The sequence below is a fragment of the Echinops telfairi genome, unplaced genomic scaffold (assembly GCF_000313985.2).
Source record: "Echinops telfairi isolate 266 unplaced genomic scaffold, ASM31398v2 ScPeMD7_2573;HRSCAF=3158, whole genome shotgun sequence".
In the NCBI taxonomy this organism is placed as follows: Eukaryota; Metazoa; Chordata; class Mammalia; order Afrosoricida; family Tenrecidae; genus Echinops; species Echinops telfairi.
The window spans coordinates 1,809,581-1,812,008 of record NW_022106471.1 but is presented as its reverse complement, the minus strand read 5'-3'; the positions used below and the strand labels follow the sequence as shown (position 1 = coordinate 1,812,008).

The 2,428-nt window shown below is 49.3% G+C and overlaps 1 protein-coding gene across 1 annotated transcript in view; it reads left to right on the top strand.

The window, feature by feature from the left end:
• The window catches only part of GMCL1 (germ cell-less 1, spermatogenesis associated), a 29,670-nt gene that overhangs the window by 6,158 nt on the left and 21,084 nt on the right, over positions 1 to 2,428 (top strand). The gene's annotated exons all lie outside the window — the stretch shown is intronic.

The window sequence follows — 2,428 nt, the reverse complement described above, 5'->3', positions numbered from 1 at the left end:
TTGCTACTTCATCACTCATTTTGCTACTGTTATGAATCAGGCGACCCCTGCGAAAGGGTCGCTCAACCCCCAAGGAGTCGCGACCCACAGGTTGAGAACCGCTGCTTTAGAGGCAACACAAGAATCAATAGCAATGTGATAGACACACACACACCCCCCAGGTCCCTTTTCTTGCCCTGCTCATAGGAGAATGTTGGTAGGAAAATTTGAGAACCATCGATCTACCAAAAAATCATAGTGATGCCAATCATAACTCAAGCTCTGCAGTGCGTTTGGTTTGGGAATCATTAGAAACACGTTTCTTTCCCTCTTACAATTGATCATTGAGCATTTTCCAAAAGGAGGTGGATCACCGTGGTCATCCTAAAATCCCAGCTCTCTGCTGCTTGCGCCTCAAAGCAAGGAGGAAAACAATGCCGTGCCCTTACTGTCTAATAGTGAGGAAAGCATGTTTTACGACCAGTCAATTCTGTTCACTCCCCATTACATCGAAGATGTAGCTGTTTTAGTGGGTGCTGGCGAGTGCTTTGTGTGGCTGGGGCTCAGTGTGTTTTCACCTGGGATGCAGGGAAAGAGAAGGGAAAGCATCCACATCAGGCATGCTGAGAGGCGTTCAAGGTCCTGCTTTAACTTGATTAACAACCAGATTGAACCTCCTTGCTTTTGCCCTAGAAACGCTGAAAACAACAACACAGCACCCTTCACAGCACACTGTCTGAAGCGAAAGTATTCCTGGTTTCAGTTAGACTGTCTGTATTAACGTGCAGCATGAACTCTTGGGAATGAGGGTACAACTCAGAGAAAGACGAAAGAGACTACGTCCTTCTGGTCGTGGGTAAAGCTCGAAGGCTTTAGGGAGGAGGGGTCATGTCAGGTAGGGAGAATTTAGGAGATGTTGACTGAGGTTGCAGGGAAGGGCAAAAAGTATTTCAAGTGTAGGATCTACTTCAAGGTAGATTATAGATGGAGTGCATGTGATAGTTGGTTTATCTTAAGGGTAGTTGTAGAAAAATAAGGGCATGGTTTTCATTGAGATGGTATTTGAACTCATGAAGTCACTGCTGGGGGTGGGGAAGAGAGAGAAAAAGGAAGCTAGACCAGAGCCTTGAGCCTCTTAGCCTTTTGGAGACCTGGATGGGAGAAGGAGGCAGATGAGAGGAGAACACATCAGGGGTGCTTTGTCACGGTAGTCCCGGGGACAAAGGAGACAGGAACTAGTTGGTGAAAAATTGTGTCAGTGTCCATAAGATGAGGGCTGAGACAAAGCATACTTACCATGTGATCTTAGTAGCAGGTACAAATTGGGCTGTGATCCACGCAGTCAGCAGTTCAAAACCATTAGCAGCTCCATGGGAGAAAGACTGGGCTTTCTACTCCTGTCGGCAGTTGCAGTCTTGGAAGCCCACAGTGGGGTCGCTGTGAGGCAGCCTTCGCTCGATGGCCGTGAGCTTGGTTTGGGACGTGATCTTGTTCATCAAGGCACTAACTGCTGTGAGGCTGTCTCCACGTCTGTGACAAGGGTTGGTTGCTCAGAGCTGCCGTCATCCAGTCGATTGGGACTCATGGCGGGCCCCCTCTCCCAGTTGGATTCAGGCAGCCAGCCTTGGGCGGTCGTGCAGACCCTAACCATCTGCACCCCACCCAAGGATGCCTCGAAAGGGGGGTCGTAATTCCTTGTGGTGGGGATTTGATTAAATCACGTCAGTGAAGCCGGGAGCAAGCACTCGACGCTTCACTCAAGGCAGCTGCTGCTCCTGCCTCTGACTTGGGGTTTTCACGGAGGAATCCAGTTGATCTCCAAGGAAAGTTTCAGCACAAATACTTCACGTGGAAATCGCATCTTTCCACGTGCATATTTGCCTGTGCTGCAGACATATCAATGTATAGGTACGGGTGCTTCAAAGAGGCCATGGAAATTTCCATCGTCTTTTGATCCCATTTTCTTCTTACAGTAAAGGGCACAGATTTTAAGTGTGCAGAGCCTTCAATCCGATACGTTTAATGCAAATGCCCCCTTAGAGACCGACGGGGTGAGGGGAGTGCTCAGGCAGGCACTGTGTACTGCAAAGATGGCCCTTTGCAGTGGAGCTTCCGTCGTAAGTCAGCGGCCATTTATGTGCGCGGCCTGGTACTAGGGCGAGACCCCGCCCATCATATCAAGGGGAACCAAACAAGGCGGCAGCTCAGCATTGCCGTGTTTGCTAGACTGTTAGCAGTAAAATAACTCGCCAACATAAAGACTGTAGGCGTAGTGGGGTTACCAACTTCCGTAATGGGGCAACTCCTCCCCCAAACCCAAACCAAATCACCCCCATCAAGTCAGTTCTAGCTCACGATGACCCTACAGAGCCATGTAGAACTGCCCCGTGAGTTCTGAGACTAACACTTTATGGGCGTAGAACCTCTCTCTCTCTCTCTCTCTCTCTCT